This window comes from Erinaceus europaeus, chromosome 9 (genome assembly GCF_950295315.1).
Source record: "Erinaceus europaeus chromosome 9, mEriEur2.1, whole genome shotgun sequence".
Taxonomy (NCBI): Eukaryota; Metazoa; Chordata; class Mammalia; order Eulipotyphla; family Erinaceidae; genus Erinaceus; species Erinaceus europaeus.
The window spans coordinates 17,248,155-17,266,475 of NC_080170.1; the positions used below are offsets into that span (position 1 = coordinate 17,248,155).

General features: G+C 41.2%; 1 pseudogene; it reads left to right on the plus strand.

Moving 5' to 3' along the window:
• The first annotated feature begins 6,705 nt into the window (after positions 1–6,705).
• Positions 6,706–8,641, plus strand: LOC132540166 (olfactory receptor 14A16-like; annotated as a pseudogene).
• Positions 8,642–18,321: the final 9,680 nt, after the last annotated feature.

Here is an 18,321-nt window from a genome sequence, read left to right on the forward strand (position 1 = left end):
AGAATTAAATGGAGAGATAGACAGACTAGACCTCTTGGACATTTCCAGAGTCCTTCACCCCAAAAAACAGGAATGCACCTTCTTTTCAAGTGCACATAACACATCCTCAAGGATAGACGAAATGTTAGGCCACAAATCCAGCAACAATAAATTCAAGAGCATTGAAATCATCCCAAGTATCTCCTCATTCCACAGTGGAGTAAAACTAACATTTAACAACAAACAGAAAATTATGAAAAGTCACAGAATTTCGAAACTAAACAACATACTCCTTAAGAACCACTGGGTCAGACAGTCATTCAAGCAAGAAATTCAAATGTTCCTGGAAACAAATGAAAATGAAGACACAACCTATCAAAATATTTGGGACACAGCTAAAGCAGTACTGTGAGGGAAACTTATAGCCATACAATCACATATTAAACAACAAGAAAAAGCTCAAATGAACGACCTTACTGCACACCTCAAGCACTTAGAGGAAGAGGAACAAAGGAACCCTAAAGCAACCAGAAGGACAGAAATCACTAAAATTAGAGCATAAATAAACAACATCGAAAATAAGAGAACCATACAAAAGATCAGTGAAGCGACATGTTGGTTCTTTTAAAGATTAAACAAAATTGACAAACCCCTAGCCAGACTCACCAAACAAAAAAGAGAGAAGACTCAAATTCATAGAATTGTAAACGATGGAGGAGATATCACAAGTGACACCACAGAAATCCAAAGAATCATGCGAAACTTCTGTTGGTATGCATGAGACCCCTTCTGTTTCATTTGGTTTAAATCCCCCCTGCTTAACACTATTCTATTTACATAACCACTTCATTCTATTTACATAACCACTGTTAACAAGTTCCACCCTCCCTCCAGGGCATTTGTGGTTCAGTGATAGGATTCTCGCCTAATCTGCCCCCTCTTTGTCACACTCTGATTTTCACCAGTCACTTTTCTTTCCATTCTCTCTATGTCACATCCTGTTTCCACCTTACTTGGCAAGTATATATAAAGAGAGCATTGTGAGTTTTACAGTACTGTACCTTGAGTTTAGCTTAGCTCGTCTTAGATTGTGCTGCATCCTGCATGAATAAAGAGATACTGCCTACAGCTCAACCATGAGTCCCTGGTCGTCTGTTACCCGCCTGTGAAGCCAGCCCATTGAAAACAACATAACCCGTCGAAAACAACATATGGCGCAACAACGTGGGACCAGACCTGCGCAACTGCCAGATAAGTGAAGACTTTGCCTACCTATGCACTATGGTCTTCTCTTCTACTTATGAAGAGGTTTGCCAAAGCCTCTACTGTTTCATCATGAGACAGTTACTCTGTCTCTGGAACATTTTGCTCTGGGCCAAACTTTGTTTCCCTGACTGGGTACTTTGGTTTCTTATGACTGGGATCATAGAGCTTGGGAGATGCACTGAGATTTCTCCTTGGACTTTCTGGATTCCCTCTCCCATGTTTCCTGAGGAAAAGGACTACATTTTGCTCCGGGCCACAGTTTGGTTCTTTATGACTGTGATCGTAGACCTTGGGATATGCATGGGGATTTCCCCTGGAACTTTCTGGACTTCTTCTCAAATGTTTCCCGTGGAGAAGGACTACTCGAATTTGAAGAACATTCTCGAGTACCCTGGCAGTTCCCAAGTATGGAGACACATGGTTAGTTCTACTCTCCTGATTGTATTCTTTCTTCAGTGGGAAGACGCTTTTAAAAATTGGTGCCTGAAGCAATCCAGCAGGAACAGTCAGAAACACCCTAAATGGAATTTGGAGGAGCTTTTTGGACTAGGACGCCCTCTGGGGACTCTTAATCCTACATGGTGAGATCTTGATAATCTGGTTCAAGTTGCGTTTCATAAGAGATTGATTTGAATAACTGAATTTTTGTTTGACATTGACTTAAAAAAAATGCTGGACGCAGACATGATTTCTAGAGACATCCAGAAACAATCCAAAAAAATTGTTTTTTCCTCCTTTAATTTCTTTTTTTATCTTGGCATAAATCTGAAATGTTTAATCCTCAAAACGGTATGAGTTATGGGTGGGGCAGATAGTGCAATGATTATGTTAATTATTCTCATGCCTGAGGCTTTTAACCTTGGTTCTTCTGTTTTTCCTTTCCACATTTTATTGAGTTTAAACTGTTTAAACAACCTTAAAATCATACTAGAAAGGACTTCCAATTATAATGGAGTTATCAATTATAGTAAACTTCTAATCTGCTACAAGTTTTGCTTGACAAGTAAGTGAATTTCAGCTGTCAAAGTCTTCACATGAAAAAGCATCTACTCAAATGGAATTCCTGGAAATCCATTTGGATCCTGTTCTCTGACATCGCCCCCGGAAATCAATGATGAGACCTGGCACGTCCTGAAGAAACAGATTCACAGACTCCAAAGATCACTCTCTACAGAAAAGCAGAATTCTGGTGGCTGACATTCCCCATCGAGACAGACGTGCAGCATTTCAACCTCTGGCATTTTCTTCTGTGGTCAGCTACTTTGGATTGACACCTCCATCGGACTTACTGGTACACGCTGCTGTGTTTCTCAAAGACTAACTTCAGCCAATTGCCTTGAGACTTTATACACCATGTCCCCTCGCCTGCAGGCTCTTCCCCAGAGGCAGAAAACTCCCCCTCCTTATTAGGTTATGCCCACAGAGGCATGAAGCGCCCCAAGAGGCAAGAGATGCCCACAGAGGCAGGAAACGCACTTTGAGGCAAGAGATGCCCCCAGAGGCATGAAGCATTCCCAGAGGAAAGAAATGCCACTTCGCCTGCTAGGCCTTGCCCTTTGAGGCTAGAAACGTTCCCGTTGACATCACATTGGTTATTGCTGCTCACCTATTTTGTTTTCCATGTCTTATGCCAGTTCTTTTGAAAACGCCTGTACAATATACGTTTCTGTTCACCCCACAATGGCCATTAGTTAAAAAGAAAGGGGGAATTGTTGGTATGTATGAGACACCTTCTGTTTCATTTGGTTTAAATCCCCCCTGCGTAACACTATTCTATTTACAAAACCACTTCATTCTATTTACATAACCACTGTTAACAAGTTCCATCCTCCCTCCAGGGCATTTGTGGTTCAGTGATAGGATTCTCGCCTAATCTGCCCCCTCTTTGTCACACTCTGATTTTCACCAGTCACTTTTCTCTCCACTCTCTCTATGTCACATCTTGTTTCCACCTTACTTGGCAAGTATATATAAAGACAGCATTGTGAGTTTTACAGTACTGTACCTTGAGTTTAGCTTAGCTCGTGTTAGATTGTGCTGCGTCCAGCATGAATAAAGAGATACTGCCTACAGCTCAACCATGAGTCCCTGGTTGTCTGTTACCTGCCCGTGAAGCCAGCCCATTGAAAACAACATAACCCGTCGAAAACAACAAACTTCGATGAAGAACTACACACCACTATGCTAGAGAATCTGGAAGAAATGGAACAATTCCTAGAAGTATATGCCCTTCCAAAACAGAACCAAGAAGAACTAAAAAATCTAAATGCACCAATCACAGACAAAGAAATTGAAACCCTTATTAAGAATCTCCCCAACAACAAAAGTCCTGGACCAGATGGCTTCAAAAACAAATTCTACAAAACTTTCAGGAAACAGTTAGCTTTTCCACAAGACTGAAGAAACAGGAATACTTCCTTCCACCTTCTATGAAGCCAACATCACCCTAAGACCAAAAGCTGAGAGGAACACAACAAAAAAGGAAAACTACAGACCTATATCGCTGATGAACATACATGCCAAAATATTAAACAAGATCTTGGCCAACCGGATACAGCAACATATCAAACAGATTGTCATTCATGACCAGGTGGGAATCATCCCAGGAATGCAAGGCTCCTTTAACATCCATAAGTCAATCAATGTCATTCACCACATCAATAAATGCAAAGCCAAAACCCACATGATTATCTCAAGAGAGGCAGAGAAAGCCTTTCACAAAATCCAACACCATTAATGCTCAAAACTCTACAAAACATGGGAATAGATGGGACATTACTCAACATAGTGGGGTCTATATATAGCAAACCTACAGCCAACATCATATTCAATGGACTGAAGCTGAAAGCATTCCCCCTCAGATCGGGGACTAGACAGGCCTGTCCTCTGACACCATTACTCTTCAACATAGTACTGTAAATTCTTACCATAGCAATCAGGCAAGAGAAGGCAATCAAAGGAATACAGAATGGAAGGGAAGACGTCAATTTGCAGATGATATGATGGTATACATAGGAAAACCTACCGAATCCAGCAGTAAACTACTGGAAGTTATTGGGCAATATAGCAAGATATCAGGATACAAAATCAATGTACAAAAATCAGTGGCATTTCTTTATGCAAACACTAAATCTGAAGAAGTAGAAGACATCCAGAAATCACTCCCATTTACTGTTTCAGCAAAATCAATCAAATAGCTAGGAATCAAGATGACCACAGAAGAGAAAGACTTATATTCTGAAAACTATGAGTCGCTACTCAAGGAAATAGAAATTGATACCAAGAAATGGAAAGATATTCCATGCTCATGGATTGGAAGAATAAATATCATCAAATGAATATTCTCCCCAGAGCCATATACAAATGTAATGCAATACCCATCAAAGTTCTACCAAGCTTCTTTAACAGAATAGAACAAACACTACAATCAATTATCTTGAACCTGAAAACACCTAGAATTGCCAAAACCATCTTGAGGAAAAGAAACAGAAATGGAGGCTTCACACTCCCAGACCTTAAACTATACTATAAAGCCATCATCTGCAAAACAGCACGGTACTGGAACAAAAATAGGCACACAGACGTGTGGATCAGAATTGAAATCCCAGAAATAAATCCCCACACCTATGGACATCTAATCTTTGATAAGGGGGCCCAAAGGATTAAATGGAAGAAGGAGGCTCTCTTCAATAAATGGTGCTGGGAAAACTGGGTTGAAACATGCAGAAGAATGAAATTGAACCAGTTTATCTCACCAGAAACAAAAATCAACTCCAAATGGATCAAAGACGTCGATGTCAGACCAGAAACAACCAAACAATCAAATACTTAGAGGAAAACATTGGTAAAACACGTTCCTTTGATTCATCAAAGACATCTTTGATGAATCAAACCCAATTGCAAGGAAGACTAAAGCAGAAACAAACCAATAGGACTATCTCAAATTGAAAAGCTTCTGCACACCCAAAGAAACTATTAAACAAACAGAGAGATCCCTCACAGAATGGGAGAAGATCTTCACATGCCATACATCAGACAAGAAACTAATCACCAAAATATATAAAGAGCTCAGCAAACTTAGCACCAAAAAAAAATAAAATGACCCCATCCGAAAATGGACAGAGGATATGAACAAAACATTCACTACAGAGGAGATCCAGAAGGCTAACAAATATATGAAAAACTGCTCTAGGTCACTGATAGTCAGAGACATGCAAATTAAGACAACAGGTAGAACACTGGACTTTCTTACCTGAGTTTGAGTTCTGATAACCAGCACTACATACTATAGTGCCGCTTTGACTTGTCTCTCTGCTCTTTTCTCTGCATCATGTGAAATTCCCCATCATATATGTAATAAATGAGATAATTCTTGAATCATCCAATAAAGTTTGGCTCTTTTAGAAAAAAGATGATATGCCACATATATGGCAGCATTATAAGCACTACCCAAGTTTAGGAACAGATGAAGCATCCATAACACAGACATGAATAAAAGTTGCGCTGCATAAATAGATAGCTACACTAGTCAATCTCAAGGAAGCTGGACCTCGGACAACATAGATTAGCAGAGTGGGGAACACATAATCATTAGTGAAATAAGTGAGACTGAGAAAGCCAACTTGAGAAATCAAAACTCCAAAATGGAAAAAATAAGTTTCTGAGAGGTAGCTCACTTAAGGCATTGTATTGCACTGCCACACAATGTTGCCAAATTTGAGCATGCCTCCAGTACACTGAAGGAAGCTTTGGTCCTGTGGTCTTTCTGTCTCTTTCTCTGACACTCTGTCTTTCTCTCTCTCTGCCTCTCTATCTGAAAAGAGGATACAGATATTTTTCTTTAAGTGTTCCAATTGCATACTTTCTTCTAATCATGGTAACATTCCAAGCACTCTCACATAATGAGCCATCACCCACAATAAACTGCATTCATTATTAAAAAAAAAGTAAAAAAAAAAAAAAACAACCCTATATTTCTGTTTATTATTTTGTAGAGTTAAAGAGAAATTCAGATAGGAGAAGAAAGTAGAGAGAGGAAGAGGTAGATATACCTGCAGCCTTGCTTCACCATTTATGAAGCTTACCCCCTGCAGGTGGGGGACCAGAGGCTTGAACATGGGTCCTTGCACACTTAACCAACTGTGCCACCACCTGTCCCCCATTCATTAATTTTTTAGCAGCAAGAGGAAGTGGAGAGAAGAGACAGAGAAGCACACAGCACAGGCGAACATCACGAAGCTGCTTCAGTGTCGTCCTCTGTGGTGCTAGTGATCACATTCAGGGCATCCTAGATGGTAAGCCGTGTGCTCTACTGGGTCAAAGTATCTACTGACTTCATATATTTGAATCAGATATGCTACTGAAAAATGATTAAGATTTCCCTCTACTTCCTGAGGGATGAATTTCTTTTTGGAGAAAATAATGAGCATTCTCCTCCTTAGTTCCCATCCTAATTACATAATGGAGATCTGTGTGAGCAAAGGAGGAATGACCTTGACCCAGTGCCGTAACATCTCAGCGAAAGTGGCAGCCGACAGGACCCCACAGGAATTGTGCTTGTACTTCAGCTGTTGAGATAAGGAATCCACAGCCACTGCTAAGTGTAAGAGTCCTTGTGAAGAGTTTGTACCTCACACAGACTATTGCGCCACTCTAATGAGGACATAGAACTAAGGGATGAAACAGAAAATCATGCCCCATCTCTCGGTGTTCACCGCCTCTTCTGATTTCCTCCTTGACAATCTAACAGGAGAATGGAGAGCCAAAAATGGAATGCGATCATTTTCATAGTAGATATCTCAGCTGCTACTTCTGGCTTGAGAGGAGAATAATTTGCATATTTCTATCTGCTCACTTAATTATTTGGTGAGGTAATTTATTTCCCTTCCATGTTTTCTCTCTTTGATAGACTAAGAAATGTACAGGATCTGCTGAAGAACATCCTTAATTTTGTGTTCTCAGACAACCATATTTTTGCATGTGTGTGTACATTAGTGTTTTGTCAAGAGTGAAATTCAAGATTATTCCTCAAGAGTACCTGGATGTAATCAAAGGAAACACATATTTTGCATTCAATTTCAATTGCTCTGGAAGATGTTAGATACATTCTAGTCTTATTGCTTCCCAAGGCTTTGTAACTATAACCACTCTGATCAGAATGGAGACAACATCCTTCCTGTTTCTGGAGAGACAATAGGCACCATTTTGCTACATTTTTCTTTCTCATGATATTGCCCTTAACACCATTCATATTTAAATTTTCTCTCCATAAATATCACAACAGAAGAAACTGTGTACTGTGTTTTTGCTCTGATGAGCCACCTATCACTCTAGATCACGTCATGTGAAGAATTGAGAGAAAGCAGAGTAAATGGAATGAACACAACTGATTGAGCCTCTGATATCTTTTCTTCCACAGAAAAAAACTCTTGCCTGAGAAATGAAGCAATGTGACTTTTGTGACTGAATTTCTGCTCATGGGAATCTCTAATGACCAGGTGTATAGAGACCCTGTGCCTCTGTGTTCTTTCAGGTTTACCTGGCAGCTCTGCTGGGGACCTGCTCATTGTCACTCTCACCTCCCTTGACCAGCAGCCCCATTCCCCCATGTACTTCTTCCTGAAGATCTTGTCTTTGATTGGCATCTGCTACATTTCCACCACTGTCTCCACGTGCATCATGAACACCCTGACCAACAGCCACTCCATCTCCTTTGTGGGCTGTGCCTCTCAGGTTTTCCTGGTCCTCTTTTTGGCAGGCACAGAGTATGCTCTCCTGCTAGTGACTGTTATGCTGCCATCTGCCACCTTGTGCACTATGAGACCATCATGAACAAAGGTCCTGTGTACAGATGGTAACGGTGGCGTGGCTCAGAGACTGTGTCTATAGATCCCTCCATGAGGCAGGGACATTCTCTACCTGTTTCTGTGGCCCCAATGTAGTGCCTCAGTTCTTCTGTGATGTCTCTCCCTGCTCACACTTGTTTTGGGGATGAAATTCTAGAATATGCATTTATTGTAGCTAGCTGTTTGTTTTTGTTTGCTTCATTTTCATGGTCATTTCCTATGTTCATCTTTTCTCTGCAGTTCGGAGAATACCTTCTGACCAAGGCAGGTTGAAATCCTTCTCCCCCTGCTTTCCCCACCTCACTGTGGTGATTTAATTCCTCTTTTCCACATTTTTGGCATATTTCAGTTCAGCTGCCTATTCTTCATCATCACTGAATCTCTTTATGTCTGTGATGTATTCTGTATTACCTCCCAGCCTGAATCCTTTCATTTATAGTCTGAGAAACAGGGACATGAAGACGGCACTTTGCAGTTTTTGGACAGAAAATGACAGCTGCAATGTGAATTTTACAAATATTTATGATGAATGTCTATTGTGTAGCAAATAAATTGGGCTGTAATAATGGCTGCAAATACACACAGGTATCATATACCTGTGAGTTTGGGGTTTCACCTACATGGGTGCTGCATGTCTTTGGTTAGATGGGCAGGCAACAGTGTATTTGCAATTTCCTATTGACTGAAGTATTCTAGTCATAGGATTCAACGGTGGCACATCTGGTTGAGCTCACATGTTACATGTCACAAGGAGCCAGGTTAGAGTCCCCTGTGTCCACCTGCAGGGGGAAAGCTTCAAGAATGGGGAAGCAGTGCTGCAGGCGTCTCTCTGTCTTTCTCCCTCTCTATAACCACCGTCCCTCTCAACTTCTGGTTATTCAATAAATCAATGAATAAAGACTTAAAAAATTAAAAAGAGGGAGTCGGTCTGTAGCGCAGCGGGTTAAGCACAGGTGGCACAAAGCACAAGGACTGGCGTAAGGATCCCATTCGAAGCCTGGCTCCCCAGCTTCAGGGAAGTCGCTTCACAGGTGGTGTAGCAGGTCTGCAGGTGTCTATCTTTCTCTCCTCCTCTCTGTGTTCCCCTCCTCTCTCCATTTCTCTCTGTACTATCCAACAACGACAACAACATTAATAACTACAACAATAAAGCAACAAGGGCAACACAAGGGACTAAATAAATAAAATAAAAATAAATATAAAATAAACAGATAAATAAAATAAAAAATAAAATTAAAAGAATTAAAAAGAAGAAATATTCTAAACATTGTATTTGATGTCATTGGAACCCTGATATACAATCATTTGTTTTTCCATTATTTTGTTTATTTAGCTCTGGCCCCATTCCCTCGTGGGAATATTTCACTATAGATTTAAATTTAAGTATTTCATTATAGAACCGGTTATCATTTTTACAAATCTTGCCTCCTGAGAAAAATTATTTTTGCCAAGATTATTATATTTCTCTTTTTCATTTGTGTTCCATACATTTTTAAATTTTTTAATTTCTTTTTTGGAAGATTAATGTTTTACAGTTGACAGTAGACATAATAGTTTGTACATGCATAACATTTCTCAGTTTTCCACATAACGGTACAACTCCCAGTGGGTCCCCTGTCATCCTTTGCTAGCACCTGTATTTTCCCTGCCACACACTCCAGAGTCTTTTACTTTGGTGCAATATCAATGTATATTTTTCAGTCTCATTTATTTATTTTTTTTGCCTCCAGGGTTACTGGTGGTGCTTGGTGCCTGCACTACAAACCCACTTCTACTGGAGGCTACTTTTTCCCATTTTGGTTGCCCTTATTGTTATTATTAATGCTGTTCTTTTTGTTGGATAGGACAAAGAGAAATAGAGTGGAGGGGAAGACAGAGTGAGGGAGAGATGGACAGAAACCTGCAAATCTACTTCACTGCCTGTGAAATGACTGCCCTGCAGGTGAGGAGCCATGGGCTCGAACTGGTTTCCTTACACTGTTCCTCACACTTTGTGCCAGTTCTGCATAACCCACTGTTCTACTGCCAGCCTTCCTTCAGTTCATTTTCACCACTTAATTCAAAGTTTAATCTCTCAAAGATGGACACGTCGATACTGCCACTATAATTATACTTATGAGAATAGTTTTTATATTCTTCTTATAAGAATTAATGCATGATCTATATTATTAGCAATTGTTATTGGCAATCAAATAATCACATCTATACTAATAGGGATATTACTGAGTGAAGCAATTATCTTTAAACAGTCAAATTCAGAGAACAAGTCAGCTTCATATTTCCAGGAATTCCATAAGTAGTGATGATGCCACTTCCTTCATTTCTCCATTTCTCTCTTTATCTAAAACTTTAAATGAAGACACTGACTCATTAAATTTACTTATTTGGGTTGTAGAGTTGTCCTTTTTATTACGCAGGATGATTTTCATCCCGCTTGTCACCCTCGTGAGGGCATGCTGGCAGTGCCAGAGGAAATGTTGGTCCTTCCTCATCTGGAGTGTCTTCAAGACTTGCATTCTCAGTCTACAAAAATAGAACAGAAGTCAAAACACTTCCCACTCATGCCCATTTAATACAACACATAAAATATATGCTGCAGACATGAAATCATTGTGGATGGAAGAACTAATGTATGGCAACTTTTCATTCTAAGAATGCATGTCTATGTTCTTCATATTGATATCAATGTGCAACTATCACAGGGCACAGTGCTTGCCTTAATATGTTCAAAGAAGTCTCATAATAAATTTTCAACCAAGGAGATAGATCAGTGCTGTGGCAAAGACCTAACCTGAAGAACATACCTAAGTTCCAAGTCCAAACACAGCACCATATACAAGAAGGTGAGCTGTGTAAACCTGTGTGTGTGTGTGTGTGTGTGTGTGTGTGTATTCAAAACTACTGTAACAGGATAAAATTATTTTTGATAATCTTGTTTGTTTTTTCACACAAGGAAAGAATGATTTACCATTAAGTATTTTTGTTTGTTTAACTAATTCAGGGCTTTGAAGCTGGGTCATTGGAGCCTGTTTGCATAACCTCTGTTCAAACTCCCTCAACCCTGAATGCCCAGAGTTATGGTCAATGGGAAACCAGATACAGGAACTAAATCTCCCTCAAAATGAACACCTCTGCTCCCCCATACATCACCAAGGAAAGAAACGCACCCTCTCTGCAATTCTGCGTGCAGTGATGGATAATTCTAACTGCATGCCAGTGTGTCTGTTCTGAAGGAGAAAGGAGAAGGACAGTCCTGTATGGACCTCCCCACGTCGTCTTGGTGGTCCTCGTTCCTCTTCAGTCTACAAGATCAGAGCAAAGCATCACGGTGTTAGTGATCTTCTGGGCAGTCCCATTTCAACGGACGAGAATGAAATCAAGGCACATTCTTCTAATGAATCCTTCAAGGACATGCATGACAGCTTTCGTGGCTGCTTCTGAATCTATGTTTCCAAGAAAAAGTACCTTCACAGGATTGATTTCTCCATACAAAAACACCTACCACCTCCTACCAAAGAGATCTGATTTACAGAAGAGTCCTTGGAGATGTTTTCAGACAAATGAACTTCCTGCTGGAAATTTCATCCAATCTAGAGTACAGGATTGGTAATTTCATCAAGTTCAAACCTGGGCATCACTTATCAGAGGTCTAAGAGGTGAATTTAACTTGCTCAGTCTAATGGTCCAAAAATAGTCTCCACAGAAAATAATGAGAAATGTTTTATGTCAAAATCAGACTTTTTTATAAATCTTATTGACAGAAGGAAAAAAAAGCACCAACTTGGGAGCTACTCTCTTTCCTGATGCAGCTTTCTAGTTCTATTTTCTACCCTGATGCCACCTCCAAGGTTATACCTTTGGCTGACCTGCATGTTGGCTCTCAGGCTCCAGCAATCATCAGTAATGTCATGGGCTCCTTGGAATATTTCGAAAAATTATTTCTAATAATTCTTTCCAAGACGGAAATCTCAAATCTTAGCTCCTATATTTCTGTCTTTAAATTCCAGATTATTTAAAAAAAATGATCTTTGTATCTCAATGCTATTTCAGACACCAAATTGAAGATGCTATCATGTTGTCAACCTGACTCTTCCAGGGAGAAAACCTTACCAATGTACACTGGGACCCCACCTCCCCAGAGCCCTGCCCCAATAGTGAAAGATAGAAACATGATAGGAGTATGGGCTGACCTGCCAATGTCCATGGTTAGTGGACAAGCTATTACAGAAGCCAGACCTTCTACCTCTCCATCCGACAATGATACTGGATCCATACGCACAGAGACATAAAGAATAGGAAAGCTTCCAATGGAGGGGACGGGAAACAGAACTCTGGTAGTGGGAAATATGTGGAATCTTTACCCCTCTTATCCTATAGTTTTGTTGATATGTTCCATTTGACAGATACATTAAATAAACACAACAGCAAAAAAAACATCAGTCCTGCTAAGTAAAGGACATATTACGGTCTATCATGACTGAATTCTGTTAGGAGTCAAAATACGCTTTCTTCACCTATGAGATCCAGTTCCTGCCTGTGCACTTAGTAGTGGCTGCTATGTCATGTCACCTTGGTGCAGTGCATGACCTCTAGGCCAGCTCCTGTTGGTCTGTGAGCTGGGGTGACAATCTCAGTCAAATCCCATAGGATGTCTGTGAGAGTGATGGACAAAACAGACACCTGGAGCTCCCAGTGCAGTGCCAGGAAGAGGGTGGGTGCTACGCAGAGCTTTGGATGAGGTAAATGATATGAATTTTCTTTTCTTTTTTAACTATTTAAAGGGTTTTTATTTATTATTAGATAGAGAAGAGAGGAATTGAGAGGGGAAGGGGAGATAAGGTGGGACAGAGACACCTGCAGAACTGCCCCACCATTCGTGAAGCTTTCCCCTTTCCGGTGGGGATCAGGCGTTTGAACCTGGAATCATGCATACTGTAATGTGTGTGCTTATGCAGATGTGCCTCCGCCTGGCTCCAATGATTTGAATTTTCCTGTAAGCTATACTTTGTGTCTTGGTGTCAATCATTTCTCTCTATTCAAAACACTTAACAATGAAAAAGAAGGCATCATGATATAAACATGTAAATTACAAATGTTTAAAATTGTATTTTCCTATTTATTTGATAGAGACAGCCAGAAATCAATGGGGAATGGGTTGTGAGAAAAGGAGAGAAATGGGCGGAGCCAAGATGGTGACTTGGAGGAAGCTGCTGGTATGGGCTCTTACATCAGGGGCCGGATAAGGTAAGATATGGGGCTGTGAGCAGGACGGTGAACAAGAAGTCCTACCTGTGACACCAAGGAGGGGTCCTGTGACTCTAGTTGGGTTAGGAAATGGAGGAAAAAGAAAAGACATTTTCTGATTATTGTTGAAGCCATCCCTCCCCTCCACCAGATAACCACTCCCCAGGGCTTGGAGAGCTGGTCCTAGCAGGCTCCCAGATGAGCTTTCATCCTTATGACTATGAGTCCCTATTCAAGGAAATAGACACTGATACCAAGAAATAGAAAGACAGCCCATGCTCATGGATTGGAAGACTCAATATATTCAAAATGAATATTCTCCCTAGAGCCATATACAAATGTAATGCAATGTCCAGCAAAGTTACACCATACTTCCTCTTAAGAGAATAGGATAAAAACTACAGTCATGGGGAGTCGGGCTGTAGCGCAGCGGGTTAAGATCAGGTGGCACAAAGCACAAGGACCAGCATAAGATTCCCGGTTCGAGGCCGGCTCCTCAACTGCAGGGGAGCCGCTTCACAGGTGGTGAAGCAGGTCTGCAGGTGTCTATCTTTCTCTTCTCCTCTCAGTCTTCCCCTCCTCTCTCGATTTCTCTCTGTCCCATCCAACAACGACAACAACAATAATAACTACAACAATAAAATGACAAGTGCAACAAAAGGGAATAAATAAATAAAATAAATATTAAAAAAACAAAATACTATTAAAAAAATTACAGTCATTTAACTGGAACCAGAAAACACCTAGAATTGCCTTAACAATCTTAGGAAAAGAAATAGAAATGGAGGCTTCACACTGCCATATCTCAAGCTATATTATAAGGCCATCATCATCAGAACTGCCTGGTACTGGAACAAAAATAGGCACACAGACTAGTGGAACAGAATTGAAAGCCCAGAACTAACCCCCACAACTATGGACGTCTAATCTTTGATAAGGGGGCCCAAAGGATTACATGGAGGAAGAAGGCTCACTTCAATAAATGGTGCTGGGAAAACAGGGTTGTAACATGCAGAAGAATGAAATTGAACCACCTTATCTCACCAGAAACAGAAATCAACTCCAAATGAATCAAGGGCCCGAGCGTTAGACCAGAAACTATCAGACACTTAGAGGAAAGCATTGGTGGAACACTTTCCTACCTAGACCTCAAGGATATCTTTGATGAAACCAAGCCAACTACAAGGAAGACTAAAGCAGAAACAAACCAGTAGGAATACATCCAATTGAAAAGTTTCTGCACAGCCAAAGAAACTATCACACAAACAAAGAGACTCCTCACCATGGGAGAAGATCATCACATGCAAACATCAGACAAGAGACTAATCACCAAAGTATACAAAGAGCTGAGCAAACTTAGCACCAAAAAAGCAAATGACCCCGTTAAAAAGTGTGCAGAGAATAAGAACAAAAGATTCACGACAGAGATCATCCAAAATGCTAACAAACATATGAAAAATAGCTCCAGGTTTCTGATTGTCAGGGAAATGCAAATAAAGACAACATTGAGATACTATCTCACTCCTGTGAGAATGGCATACATCAAAAAGGACAGCAGCAACAAATGCGGGAGAGAGTAGAGTGTGGGGACAGTGGAACGTTTCTGCACTACTGGTGGGATTGTAAATTGGTCCAGCCTCTCTGGAGAGCAGTCTGGAGCACTCTCACAAGGCTAGACATGGACCTTCCATATGACCGAGTAATCCCTCTGCTGGGGACATACCCGATGGACACCATAACACCCAGCCAAAAAGATATGTGTACCCCTATGTTCCTAGCAGCACAATTCATAAGAGCTACATCCTGGAAGCAACCCAAGTACCCAACAGCAGATGAATGGCTGAGAAAGCTGTGGTCTACATACACAGTGGAATACTACGCAGCTATAAACAACAGTCAACACACCTACTCTGACCCATCTTGCATGAAGCCAGAAGAAATTATGTTAAGTCAGCTAAGTCAAAAAGATAAAGACAAGTATGGGATGATCCCACTCATAAACAGAAGTTGAGAAAGAAGAACAGAAAGGGAAACTCAAATCAAGATCTGACTAAATTTGTAGTAGGGCACTAAAGTAAAAGCCCTGAGTGGAGGGTGAGGGTGGATCTTCAACTTCATGAGACTGGGGGGTGAGCGGAGCGAGAGGATGTGACACTGACTTTTGGGGGGGGTGGGAATTGTGTTAAGTACACTCCTATCAATTTGTAGTCATTTAAATCACTATTTAATTAGTCTGAGAGGGGAAAGTTGATTGGATGTCTCAAACTATTTAGGGCACAGACTGCGTCTTTTGAATACATAGGCTGAGTCTTTGATAGGTTGACTCTCTTATAAGCTTTGTCCAGGGAGAACAAAAGAAGCTGGTAGCATCGCTATATGCAAATAATGTCAAAGGCAATAAATTATGGTGCTGGTGTGTATGATATAGCAACTCCAAACAAAGGGATTTTTCAAAGTTTACCCATTTGCCAAACAATGTGATTATTGCAATAAATAACTATTGTCTTCTTTTTAAAAAAAATTATTTAAGAGAGGATAAATTAACAAAACCATAGGGTAGTCTTCTTAAACCCTAGGACAACAGGAATCTCCCTTTCTTCTACAGAGCCTATGTTTCTCCCAATCCTGATACCTCTGGGTGGGGCTCACTTCCCTGCATGCTTCTCTCCAATGAGGCTAAATGATATTGCATCCACCGATTCCAACCTGATCAATGCAATGAGTACCATCTCAGCATGCTTCACCTCAGACTTGGTACAGAGACGTAAGGCATGGATTGCCAACCCTTCACCCTCATCACTCGGGTGAGACCTTGGCTTTCATTGTGTTCTCTAAGTCCATTCCAGGAGCTTCCTTCCTAATGACATACCAAAAGCTAGATATAGGCCAGGGCCTACCAGATTGAGCATATATTAACATGTATTCATAAATTAGGGCAAAATATAGACCTAAAGGCAAAAATACACAATAGTCTGTAGTGAGTCAGTATCAAGTGTATAATGAAATAGTGTCCACATAGACTTAGATACCCTCATCACCTACTTCCTATTACAGCTCTCTCACTCACGCCAAAGCTAACCTTAGCAAAGCAAGGACTGCAAAAGCTGAATATGGGCAACAGACTGGCATATTTTCACGATGACTCTTTAGTCACTACCAGGCTGTTCCTCCAGCTGGGGCACTAATCGGGCAGTCCTGAGACTCCTAAACAGACTTGATGGGTCTAGAACTCAAAGAAATCCCTCTCTCCATGGAAGGAAATGATTTCGTGGAAACTGAAATCTCAGGGTGTTGCAAAACAGGCTGTGGGATGGTGGCATACCAATAAGAGCCCATACATTCCCATGGTCCACGACACAGGTTGAAATCCTTGATCCCCAGCTGTGAGAGGAAGTTTTACAAAAGGTATCAAATGCTGCAGGTATCCTACTCTTTGCTTCTTTAAATCTCTCTTTCCTCTTGATTTTTCTCTCTCTCCCCAGTCAATACATTAATTGTAAATAGACACAAAATGCAAATGATCTAACTTCTCTCTAAGTAAGATATTTGGCCTTTGTGTAAATATAAATAAGAAAAAGATACGTGGGAGAGTTAGTCAGTATCCCTCAAAAACAACCTTAAAGAAAATTTGAGCTACCTCACGGGCTGAAGTGAACCTGTATAAGAGCCACTGTGAACCAGGTCTAGGAACAAGGCAAAATTAAATCACAATCCCCAAAGGAAACCCCGGCATCACCTCATAAATGGAGGAAATCTTGAGTGTGGTCACAACCTCCACCAGGGGGTCTCGTTCCTCCAGGAGGGAGAGAAGCCACAGTAGGTTCTCTGCATCTACCTGGCCCTCTGAGGATTCGGTGTCTTCAGAGTCTGAATTGAGGTAGTGTTCTTCATCCTGCTAACAGAGAGGAAAGCATCAGCCTCCATCAGATCATCTAGCTGGTGCTTTCTTTAAGAAAAAAGCTTGCACTGGAGAACTCTGCTACTTTTTTTTGGTGAGCCACTGCTGCCTTGGCTGCTGGAAGCTCAGACACATGTGTCTATCGAAGTTGAAGAAAAACCTTTGTTCAGCGTGTTCCCTCTGCACCTCCTCTAAGCAAGTATCTGTGTGACCCACCCAGAAATATTCATAGAAGCTCAAAAGAAAAAAACAAAACCCTGTTAACATTTTTACCATCTCAGAAGCAGAGACTCTCAGCATAGCAGGCTGGTCACAGATTTAGATATTTGTACACTTGACAAACCAGAGGTGTAAGAACAGTTGTGGAGAAGGTACTGCACAGACCGTCATCCAAACTCCACATGAGCTTCCCCCAGCAAGCAGGGCAGCCCCATGAGCACAGGCCCCTCCTTCCAGTCAATTTGTCACTCACCTCGCTAGAAAATTCCTCTTCCGAAGCTGTTAAAAAATATTCGTCGATCCCTGTGCAAGCATCCTTTACTTTGACATGCTCCGCCACCATCACTGGCTGGTCTTCTTTGATGTTTTTCATGAGTTCCTCCTCTTCCTCTTCAATGTCCTCCATCTCCTCCTCCTCCTCCATCTCCTCCTCCTCCTCTTCCTCTTTAACCTCCTCCTCCTCTATCTCCTCCTCCTCTTCCTCTTCTAGCTCCTCTTCCTCTTCCTCTTCCAACTCCTCTTCCCCTTGCTCCTCCAATACCATCCAAACCATTTTCTCTTCTTCTTCCTCCTCCTCCTCTTCTTCCTCCTCCTCCTCTTCCTCCTCCAGCTCCTCCTCCTCTTCCTCCGATACCATCCATAACATTTTCTCTTCTGCCTCCTCCTGCTCCAACACCATCCACACCATTTTCTCTTCTTCTTCTTCTTCTTCTTCTTCTTCTTCTTCTTCTTCTTCTTCTTCTTCTTCTTCTTCTTCTTCTTCTTCTTCTTCTTCCTCCTCCTCCTCTTCCTCCTTCTCCTCCTCCTCCTCTGCCTCCTCCTCCTCTGCCTCTTCCTGCTCCTTCTCCTTCTCCTGCTCCTCTTCCAATA